The sequence below is a fragment of the Nycticebus coucang genome, chromosome 17, assembly GCF_027406575.1.
Source record: "Nycticebus coucang isolate mNycCou1 chromosome 17, mNycCou1.pri, whole genome shotgun sequence".
NCBI lineage: Eukaryota > Metazoa > Chordata > Mammalia > Primates > Lorisidae > Nycticebus > Nycticebus coucang.
The window spans coordinates 53,077,416-53,089,411 of NC_069796.1; positions in this window are offsets into that span (position 1 = coordinate 53,077,416).

Consider the following 11,996-nt stretch of genomic DNA (forward strand, 5'->3'; position numbering starts at 1 on the left):
TTCCTCAAATCCCTGTTCATTATCTTTTTCCAATCTCTTTTCTTTTTGTAGTTCATATTGTGTCATTTGTATTGTTATAGGATCAAGATCACGGGTATTTCTCTCTACCTCCTTTATTTGCCTCATGCAAGCTACTGATCTCACTGTGCAATCAGAGCCCCTCACATAGCAGGGCAGAGAGCAGCCATCCTCCACCACAGAATCGGAATTTATTTTCAGAGCTGTGCACTCCCTAGACCTACAGAATTCGTACTCCTTTTGGCCTGAATTATATTACTTTCCATTTCATACACCCAAGGTTGAAAGACTGTGAAACCCTTACAAATTCATTGTTCACATGGCTTAGTCTGTGCTCTCAAGTAACTTTCAATAAGGGAATATAGTCCAACAAGTCAAAATTAACTTTTAAATATTACAGTGTTTTGTGTTTCACTAGAGACATCAAAGAACAGCCAATTCACATGACTCTTCTCAAACGACTTTTTCTGCTTTCCTGGCCTCTTTTATGCAGTGTTACACCAAATGCTTTCACAGTCTGTGTTTCTTTCTCTCTTTTTCCCTGTATCTCATGTCACTGAAGCTAACATATTTTATTAAATCTTCACTTTCCTCCTTCCCTTTTGGTTTTTATCTTCTTTGGCCTATTCACTTGCATTTATATTATAAAACTTTGAGAATCAGTGTGGAAAGGCAGGCTATTCTTCAACAGAGAAGTAGGAATCAGAGAGCGACTGTGAATACACTTTTGAATTCCATCATCACTGCCAGTGATTTTTGGAACTGCCTACTTCTATAGAGTTAGCTTTTTAAAGTATGATACCCAATGCAATAAAATCAACAGCATTTTATCTGCCAGCAGCTCAGAGTTAATTAGATACTAATTAAAAGAATTTCTCAACGCCTCATTTCACTGTGTAGGCATAAGCAATGTACGTGTCATTTTGTATGTGAGATGCAGAGGGTGGGAACCACACAGTTGAAGTTGGGCAATACATATCCATTTGCAAATGCTCTTGAATAGGTGTTTGAGTTGGAAATGATGTCAGGGGATTATCAAGCCACAGGTTTCTAAGCCTGTAGGGTATGTCTCCAGGTGCACCAGAGGATATACAAAGCTGTAAGGAAACAATGCACATAATTCTGGTGAAGCAATTTTATTCTAAGCAAGTCACTGAAAATACAAGTTTTAGAATAAAAACATCATATGTAAAGTTTTCAAAATAAAAACTAAAGGTTACTTTAAGATATATTACAACATTTCAAAGAAATTGAGATTCTTGCATTGAACTGCTTTAGACTGTGTCCCTACACCCTACTACAGTAAGTGTTTTCTGCATCTTTATATAGGACATCTGCAAATTATAATAATTATAATATTATAATAACCTGGTGTGCCATTTAAATTATGGTGTCTGGTACACATGAATCCCAGCCTCCACGTCAAATGTACTAGAATCAAAATCTCTGGACAAGGAACATATGCATCTGGTTTTTGTTTTTACTTGTTATGTTTTTTTTAAATTAAAGGTCTCTGGCCATTCTAATGTGAAACCAGCATTGAGAATCACTGATGTAGGAGATATTTTAGTGGAAACATAATAAAAGCACAATCATATTATTTTCATTTTATACCTAAGACAGCTAACACTCAGAAATTGGAAGGAGCTCACTCAGGTCACATAGCATATTACTGTCAGAGCTGAAACCAAAGTGCAGATCATACGATGTCTATGCAATAATTTTATCACTATCATGTTTATCATCATCACACTCATGGCTGGCATTAATCTCACAGACAATAGTTTTGCACATAGCCTAGTCCAAGGGAAAAAACAACTCAAGCATATCAGGAGTATCTGAACTGGTTCCCATTGATCATTTAAATGAAAATAGTCTGAGATTGGAAAAGCTAGGATATTTTTTTATTTCCAAGTATGTATCTATTTTATTTATTTTTTAAATCAATAAATAAGCACATAATAGCCCAAATGCTTGGCATCTTACAGAAATCAATGAGGATCAGAACTTCCAAGTGCCCTTGAGCTTTCTAATTTATCTCCCTAGCCAGGCAGGCCTACAACTGCTACCAGTTGAGGCAAAGTAGAATGAGAGGGGCCTATAATGCAGATGCCAGCAGAGATACTGGGGACCAACAGAAGAGAAATGATATTTTGAATGTGGGGATCAAAAATGTTTCATGGAAAAGGGAGCTTTGAATTGGGCCTTCAAGACTGACTAGCACTTGATTTGAATGCAAGGAAGGTACACTTCTCCTATAGTAACAAGAGTGATGGAAGAAGGTTGGAAATATTCACGGTACACAGTCTAATTACACCTAATTGCACCTCCCAAGAGGTTGGATCATAATCAGGAATTATATGCATTATAGCCACACAGGCAAAAATAACCCTTAAAATTATTTAAATCATCCATAGAGTACGTATCCTATGCAACCAACTTCATGCACTAATTCTTATGTCCAAGCCTAGGGAAAGAACCCCGAGCAATTGTAAAGAATTAAATAGGGGAAGTCTATATGGTTTCTTGGACTATCAAATCAGTCTACTTCTAAGCAACTATCAAGTTTCTAGGAAAAGTAGAAAATTCCAAAGTATTCTGGCTTGCTTAAAGAATGTATATAATGCATATTATAGATATGTTTGCCAAGGGGAGGTTTAAAGGAGTTAGAAGAATCACATCTCAAGAAAGAATCCAGTATCAAGTTTCCTCATAGCATACATATCTGGATTCTGTGATTTCACTGCAGAAAATGAACACTGAAAGGAAGATCCTATGGTATCTGCATCACCAAGAAACACTCAGCAATTGTATACCTCTTAATCTATGCCAAGGAATAAGTATAGAGTATAGAGCAGAACAGAAGGCATGGGCCCCACTATCAACCCAGCTATCTGGGGAAGTGAAATTTATGATAATAAAAATGGTGTTCAGTGAAGAGTCGAAAGTGAGCCCTCACTACTGCCCCAGAAGACCCAGTCTATTTTTCTCCTATAAGGCAGGAAGGTAGATTTAGCTGAGTATGAATAAGTTTATTTACAGTGTTAGTAATGAGGTACCAAGCAGTAGAAAGCAGAATCAATTTCTGACTTAGAAAATACTCAGCAGTTGGGCGGCGCCTGTGGCTCAGTGAGTAAGGCGCCAGCCCCATATACCGAGGGTGGCAGGTTCAAACCCAGCCCCTGCCAAACTGCAACAACAACAAAAAAAATAGCCGGGTGTTGTGGAGGGCTCCTGTAGTCCCAGCTGCTCGGGAGGCTGAGGCAAGAGTTAGAGGTTGCTGTGAGCCGTGTGATGCCACGGCACTCTATCCGAGGGCGGTACAGTGAGAATCTGTCTCTACAAAAAAAAAAAAAAAAGAAGAAAGAAAACACTCAGCAGTATCCAAGAAAACTGTAGGAGGGAGCTCCTACCTCACAGGACCCAGCAGATCAAAACAGAGGCCAAAGCTATTGCGGAAACTGCAGGCTTCTCTTCCCTCTCACTTACCTTTCAAATCTTTACCTTTGTTCTCTTCTCTTTTCCCCCCAACCTTTTGCCGTAGGGTTAGACATTTATTTTTGCCTCCTCCACCCCCAGGAATAGAAGAGGCTGTTTGGGGTGGGGATGTGGGTGTCATTACTATTAATGATATTTGCTTCTGTCGGTGGAACTCATTGTGGTATTTTGTACACACATGCGCCTGCAGGAGACTCATCATGAATTTGGCTTTGTCCTACCATGAGTTTATGTCGATATCAACAGTTAGATGGATGGCTCAGAGGACCAAAGCCTCTGAACTAACTAGGAAAAAATGGTAAGTAGGAGGAAATAATGAAAAGGTACTGGGAAAGTACATAGGAAAGACAGATCACTGACCTTAAAGTAGTCAGGGAAGCTTGCAGGGTGTTCGTTTTGTTTTGCTATGTTTTGTTTTTGAGACAGAGTCTCACTCTGTTGCCTAGGTTGAAGTGCAGTGGCATCATCATAGCTCACTGCAGGCCTCAAGTGATCATCCTGCCTCAGCCTCCTCAGAAGCTGGGGTCACAGGTGCCAGGCATGCACTACTGTGCTCTAATTCTTTAAGTTTTTTGTAGAGATAGGGTCTTCTCATGTTGCAGACACTGATCTCGTGCCCGAGGGCCTCAAATGATCCTCTTGTTTCAGCTCCCAAAGTGCTGGGATTACAGATTTGAGCCAGAGTGCCCAAGTATCATTTATTTTATTGATAGCCCCTATTTTTCTAGTCAGTTTCCATAAAAATAAGAAAAAGAAAGCCACAGTTTCAAGAGTGCACAACTTCCTACATATGTGGCCTTTAACACTTAAAAGTTCAGAAAACTGTGGAACCACACTATCAATTGGGAATCCTGGTTGTATCTTTGAGAAGGCTCGTTACCACTATCCTGCATCAAATCCTTTGGGAAGAATGAGCAGGAAAGAGAGAAAAAAACAAAACAAAACTGAGCATTTGGGTTTTTAAAGAAAGCTTCATGGAAGATATTGAGAAAATGTAGGCTTAAGAATTGAAATATACGCAAGTAGGAAATGTCCAGAGAAATATCAGACATCCCGCGAGAACAGATCCAAAGTACCTCCTAATCTGCCACAGGCTCCCACAACTGTAAGGGTTTGGTGTTCTAAGCATCAAAAGTGCTCCAATCCTGTGACCTGTCCTGTCCATCCTGATAAATGATGGACTCCCTGAGAGCAGGTGTCATGCCTTGTTACTCAGGGCATGTATGGGGTGAAGTACAGATGTTGACAAGAAAGAAAATAAGGAAATCGGAAAATTAGATGACCGAACATCTACCTCACAGAGTGGTTATAAGAATAAAATATTTGTGAAAAAGTTTTGTATTGTGCTTTGTGCAGAGTTTGCCCATAATAATTATTTGTTGATCTGAATTTGACCAATTCTCTGGAAAATCTAATCAGAAATACAGTCCTCGTTTGGACATCTTTAAAACCAGCATGATGAAAATGTGTCAAACGTTTTATGAAACCAGTGTATGGTGCCTCATGATCACATTAATGTACACAGCTATGATTTAATAAAAAAAATAAAATTACCTGCCATGCTTAAAAAATAATGCATTTCTCTTCAAGGTATGTTTTCAGGTTGTGAAGATTAAATGTTCTTCATTTGTTTCTGGTCCTATGAATAAAGAAGGCAGACCTTAATTTGACCCCACAATCTCATGACTAGGTATCTACCTACAAGAAAAAAAAAACATTTTATCATAAAGACATTTGCACTGGATTCTTTATCACAGCTCAATTCACAATTGCCAAGATGGATTAATAAACTGTGGTCTAGGTATACCGTGGAATACTATTCAGCTATAAAAAATGGTAGAGACTTTACAGCATTTGTATTTACCTGGATATCGATGGAGAACATTCTCTTTAGTAAAGTATGCCAAGAATGGAGAATCAAGTATCCAAGGTACTCAGAACTAACATGAGGGCAATAGATAAGCTAACACAGGCCCAGGTAAGAGGAAAACTCAAGTTAATTCAAGTTGTGAGGAGTGGGGAGGAAGGGGGTGAAAGGGTGTGTTCTCACCTTGTAATGGGCACAATGTACGGGTATATGGCACAGCTCCTGGGCGGAGGGTACAACTACTACAACAGGGTCCTTACCTAACACATACAAATAACATAACCTGGTGATTTGTACCCTCATAATTGAAAAAAAAAAGAAGGTGTCTCCTGCCCTCTACTTTTTCTCTCATAACTTCCTTGTGAGCTCAAAAATCAAGTTAGCTTGTAAAAAGGTGTTTTTCTACCCCTTCTTCCCTAGTACTCAGCTATCTATCTAACTTGTGTGCTTTGGGTTTCTTCAGTTATAACTATTATCTACTGTCTCCTTCCTGTTTTAAAAGAAAAATTCTTCCAAAGCTTTTAGTATATAAAATGCCATTTTTTAAATAAATGAAGTGCTAGCACTTACATTGTGATAAACTGTGAACTGCCTCATCCATCCTTTCCACTTTCTGAGCTCCAACCCTTCTCTGGAGTTTGCCAGACACATGTTTATTACAGACAATTCTATGGGCATGACTATGAAATATACCAGTAGACAAACTACTGACTTCTCAGGGATTTTACAACAAAATTCCAAAATTATAAAGTACTGCTTTATGGATGATAAGGGAGTGTGCATAATTAGCAGAAGGGAGGGGAGAGGAGGAGTAGAGTAGAACACACAGAAGAGGATAATAATTCAGGTAGCAAAGCCCAGGAGGAAAGTGGTCAGCAAAAAATGGATGACAGTGTGGACCACAGACAACAGGACATCATGACAACGTGAGTATAGAATGACTTGGGGGAGGGCTTCGAAAGGAAAAGGAAAAAATATCTCACATGCAAATTGTTCTTAATTGTAGACCACAAGGAAGCTCTTTGGGGGGTCATTACAACAGACATTGACACCAGATTGTATATACACCTTTGACAAAGTGGGGAACAGGGAAGAGAACATACTCTCACCACCACCATATTTGAATGCAATACTAGCAGTTCAGTGGTATATTAACTGCAATTGTGGCAGGATTAGTCTGAGGAATTTATTAAAGTGGGTAAAATGTAGGCCACAAATCTTCATAGAAAACACAGATGTCAAGGTCCAAACCTTCTTTAATGTTGCCTATGAGACGCCATGACCCTGACCTCTGTCTGCCTCCTCCAACATGCCCCACCCTGCTCTGGAATTTGAACTCAAGGCTCCAAACATACTGAACTTCTTCCATGGGCTTACCACTGAAATTTCATGGCTGTCTTTCCTATGCTTGAATTCCCCTCTGTCTTTATTGACTCTTCAGAATGCTTGCCTTAAATTTACCGTCCTTTTTGTTTAAATGAAGATTTTTCCCTGAGCTCCCCCTCTGCTAGCACTGCCCATGGTGACCAACTGTCTGCTTATTCCTCAGTGCTTCTCCTTCCTGACCCTGAGCTCCTACGGACAAGGTCTGATGCATTCATGGATTCTTGGTGTCTGGCACATAAATAAATGCTCAGAATACATTCTCTTTTGGTAACATTAACTACTTATTCAAAGTTGTTTAGTGAATGCACATAGAGATACATGCAAGTTTGTAAAAGCGATTTTCAATGGCTTCTCAGTGTCAACATCATATCCGGTTTGCATTTAGAAGCAGGTTCTCAACAGATCAATAACTTAATCTACATTTAGGAGCAGGTTCTCAGCAAATCACTAACTTAATCTGAAAAAAATATTTTTTGAGTAGCATATGCCAAGCACTATTCTTAGCGCTTGGGGTAAATCAGTGAACAAAAAAGGGAAACTCCCTGCCCTCATCGAACTTATACTCTTGGGTTAATATGGGGGAAGAAATAAGAAATGTCATAAATACAGACATAGCATGTTAGAAACAGTTGTGTGTGGATAAAAGCAAAAAAAAAAGAGAGACTAAGGGATCTGATGGATAGGATATTACATTGCAGGAATAAAATGGAAGATCAGGGTAGTTATTAGTTATTGTTATAGGTACCAGAATAGAGTCAGGAGGAAGGGTCCAGAAGGAAAGGAGGCAAGTCGAGGGGTCAGAAAGGCTTTATTAGAAGACAGAAAGAGCAAAGTGGAGCCTGACTAGGAGTCACCTCACTCTCACACAGTTTCAAAGACTTTTATTAGTGAGGTTGGAACATAGGAGGGGTTATGAGAGGTGAGAGGTGACATCTTTTTCTGCAGAGTGGATGATGCTGTGTCAGGGCCCAATCTTGGAATTACTCCCTTCCCCCAAAGGGAGAAACTTGCAGCAGGGCCTTATCTCTAGCCTCAGGCAGAACCAGGGTAGGACGTTCTGATGTTTCCCAGGAAGATTGGTCTTGAAGCATTCCAGGAAGGTGGGGATGGGGTTGCTCTGACCATGCCATTTGTTCTCTGACCTGCTTTTTCTCACTAGCTGTCCTTCCAGGATGGCCGTACTCTTGTCAGGGGCACGAGGATTTATAGGACTGTGGAGAGAGGGTTTCTATGATCACACAGTTTGGTTTCTGGCCTGCTTTCTCTCACTAGCTGTCTCCCAAAATGATCCGACTCTTGTCAGAGTTGTGAGGATTTCTTCCCCACCATTGTTGAAGTGCTAACATGCAAGCAAAGTATTAAAGGAAATACGAGATGTAACCCTGTCAATATCTGGTGGAAAAATATTACAAGGATGGAGGACTGCCAGTGAAATGCCCTCAGGAAAGAGCATGACTGGAATGTTTAAAGACAGCAATAAATCCAGGGAGGCTGAAGCAGAGTGAACAACGCAGTGAGAGGGAAAATAGCAGAGTAGGGGTTGGGGGCGATCACATAGTAACTTACAGTTCCTTACAGAAACTTTACCTTTTACTCCAAATGACTTATAGAGACACGGGAGGGTTTTGCAAGAGGAAGAACATGGTCTGAGTTATATATTAAAAGAACTACTCTCACTATAACATTTAATGGACTGAAAAAAGGCCAGAGACAGAAACAGGTAGAGCAGTGAGAAGGCTACTGCAGAAATCCAAGAGGTTCACACCCCTAAATTATCAGTGACATTATCACGCCCTGATTTAGGATGCACTTTGAAGCTAGGAGATTTCTTATAGACTGCAAGGAAAAGAGAAAGGAAAGGATTGCTGCAAGAATTCTGTCCGAGGCTCCTGGTAGAATGGACTCCCATCAACTGAAATGGAAAATATAGGAATACTTTTGAAGAAGATTAGGAATTTAGTTTGGCGATAAGGGCAGATAAACCTTAAAGTCCACACATCAAGAAAGAATTCTATGCTGGAGGTAACTTTGGGAATCACCAGCATACAGAAAATTTTGGAAACCACGGAACTAAATGCAACAACAGAGGAAGTAAGTGTGAATAGAAAAGGGGGCCAAGAACTGCCCTCTTTGGCATCATAATAGGAAAGAGGAGAAGGAAGCGGACAAAGGTAACTGAGACATAATAGAGGAAGCTAGTGGGATTGGAAGGGTGCCTAAGGCCCTGTAGGCCAAATAAAAAAGGAAATCAAAAAGGAATATATGATTGACTGTGCTCATTGCTACTGAGAGGTCCAGTAAGATGAGGACCAAGAATTAGCCAGTGGATTTAGCAATGTGGGGGTGAAAGTCATTGGAGACCTTGATCAATAAGATTAAGATGATCTGCTGGTAACAGAGTAGTAATTGCTGCTGCACAGATGGAAACTGACCAGTGGTAAAAACGGTACTTCCCAAGCTGGCTGGTTGCCCTGGACCAGATTCTTTCAACCCTTTCCAAAAAATAACATTTTCCTCTGATAATTAAAACAATAAATGTACATTGGAAAAATACAATGAGATTCAAAGAAAAAAAAATAAAACCCACCTAGAAATGTCATTATCTAGGTATCTACTGTTAACATATTGGTAAATTTCTTCTAGGTTTTTTTTTTCTCTGTAGATTATAATCATTTTTGTTTCCTGCTTTTTTTTGTTTAACTGAGGATTCTAAATGAGCATTTCCTCTTATTAGAAACACAATTTTAAATGACTGCCTATGCCAGGGTATGGCTGTACTAGGATTCCTTTAGCCCCCCCCCCAACCATTGACAGGCATTGGTATTATTATCGGTTTGTAGCTATTATAAATTATACTGTGAAAACCCCCCTTGGTCATAAACCTCTGCTCATGTCCTAGATGCAAAATTGCTGAGTCAAAGAGTAGAACTGTTTCTGAGGTAGAAAGGATCTACCTGTGTAAAGGAGCTACCTCCTTACCCCTAAGGACAGAAATGTTAATTCTCCACGAGACAGCGTCTGCTAGGCCAAGGGCTGAAGGCAATGGTGAGTACATAAAAGTTAAAAGGAGAAGCGACAACTTCTACCATTTTTGCTTTTCCTTCGTTGACTCATACAGCCCATGAAACTGTAGACATAGGAATGTGCTGGAGGAGACCAGGTACCTCTTAGTGACAGATTGTTCAGAAGCCCAACATTGCTCAGTGTATAGCATTTCCTTTGCTGTTAAATTGCCCTGCATCTGTCTTTTGCCTGTTATCCCTTAAAAGTACTTTCTTGCTGTAAGCATTTCCTAAATGCTTGAAATTGGGGTTAGGACATGGTGGATGCAGATTAGATTTTACCATTTATTAGCTGTGTGATCTTGGGCACATTACTTAACTTCTTCAAATATGTTTATTTATAGGTTAAATAAGGGTAACAATAGAGCTGCTTTCTAGAATCATTGGGTTGAATGAGAAAATACATATTAAGTGTGGACTGTAGTGCCAGGCATGTAGAAACCACTTAGTCATTATTGCAAATAAAAATTAAAGTTTCTGTTTATAAGGTTTAAATGTTCTTCACTAAAATTTGATGCCAGCCTAGGTTAGACCTAATAATTCTGAAGAACTTATGAAAAATCTAAAGGCTGAAAGAGGCTGGAATGCAGGAAATATTGAGTGTGAACGGCACTTCAAATCTTGGCTAATTTATTATATTCAGTTGTAGGCCCTGCATTTTAAGAGGGACATTAACAGGCTGGAGCAGGTCCAGCAAGGAACAGCTGGGCTGGTAAACAAACTTGGAATTGACCTGTAAGGAATAATTACAGACTCTGCGGGTGTTTGGCTCAGAGAAGTCTTAGGTAGAAGGGTTCAGCCTGTTGGGCTAGGTGGGGAAGAGGGACTCAAATTGTTAAATAATGTTTTTGAATATTTACTAATTTCTAGGCACTGAGCCAAGCCCTTTGCAAATATTGTTTATTTTCTCTCGTCCAAAACATTTTTATGAGGTATGCGTTTGTGTTTCTATTGCATAGATGCATGGAGGCGGAAGTGACTTGGTTGACAGTTACATGGCTAATAGGTGGCAGCGTAGGCATGGAAACAGATCTTTCTAATTCCATAGTTCGGGTGCCTTCTACAGCCCAATGACTTGTTCCAAGTCACCAGGGAAGGCAGGTAGAACTTTCAAAGAGGGAGGCAGCTGCCTGATGCACATGAGGAAAGAACATTTTGACCTTTAGAGCCACTCAACAAAGTTTGCCTAAGTGGACGGTCAGTTTCTTTTTACCGAAGTATTCAAATAGAGGCTGAACTTTTACTCCGTAGCTTGCTATAAAGATGACAGCTGGGAAATGGGTAGGAATTGTGACTGTACTACTTGTCTATTCTTGAAAGGAGCATAAACTCTTTGAGCCTCAGTTTCTTCCTCTGTAGACTGGGAATATTGTCTAATTTTAGAAATGTTGGGAAGAGTTAAAAAATACAGATGAGTTGCTTATCCAAGAAATTGGTATACAAAAATTGCTCTTTATATATTAAGTGAACAATATCTATGATCTATTTTCATCTGTGGCTCTTATTTATATGGTGACATTATCTACTCACTTCTTCATTGCGATCATTTTAGATTTGGAGAGGTCATTTCCAGAGTGAGTATTCCACCTTGTGTCTGCATGGAGGGGGACATTATGGTTGCTGTCTCTTCAGGCAAAGAACAGGTTGGGCTTTAAAACAGGGGCAGTGAGGGTGGCGCCTGTGGCTCAAGGAGTAGGGTGCCAGTCCCATATGCCGGAGGTGGCGGGTTCAAACCTAGCCCCGGCCAAAAACCAAAAAAATAAAATAAAATAAAACAGGGGCAGTGAAACAATAGGAAGGATTTTTGTCTGAATTGTTAAGTAATACCACAGATATTATTAGGAGAGAGATTACAACCGTGTCTCCCTATTGTTCAAATATCAGAGCCCTCTATGTGCCCACTGCTGTACCATGAAGATTAAGGGATGTGTTCAGTCAATTAGAGGCACTGTCTTTGTCTTTGAGACTCTCAAGGCCACGAATGGCTCAGACAACTGTGAAAACATTAGCTGATAGGACTCAGGGTCACTCTGTGTTAAATCTTTTGGTTGGATTATAGCCTCAGCCAATTACAGAAAGGATGCTTAAAGGCAGGGGGCTAGAGAAGATGACCTTAGAAAATCTTCTACTGGCCTGGGATTTTTCTCCTTTTAATGGTTCCCAGT